The sequence below is a fragment of the Eurypyga helias genome, unplaced genomic scaffold (assembly GCF_000690775.1).
Source record: "Eurypyga helias isolate BGI_N326 unplaced genomic scaffold, ASM69077v1 scaffold39926, whole genome shotgun sequence".
Lineage (NCBI taxonomy): Eukaryota > Metazoa > Chordata > Aves > Eurypygiformes > Eurypygidae > Eurypyga > Eurypyga helias.
Window position 1 is genome coordinate 62,285 of NW_010259212.1, and position 241 is coordinate 62,525.

Here is a 241-nt window from a genome sequence, read left to right on the forward strand (position 1 = left end):
CCGTAAATCCCTGTTCTCTGAACTCTGCCTGTGCAAAACACCGCGCTGGTAAGTCATCCCAGTGAGTCAGCCCGCACAGAGACTGAAAATTGTTCAGTTTCCCCGTGTACTCTTCACTGTTAGAGTCTAGACAAGCTTTATGGGCTGGCAGAGTTTTCATCCTGTCCCAGCCCCGGCTGATTAGGATTGGGCCATTTAAATAGATATGTTCTTTAACATATTAAACATTTAATACCATGTT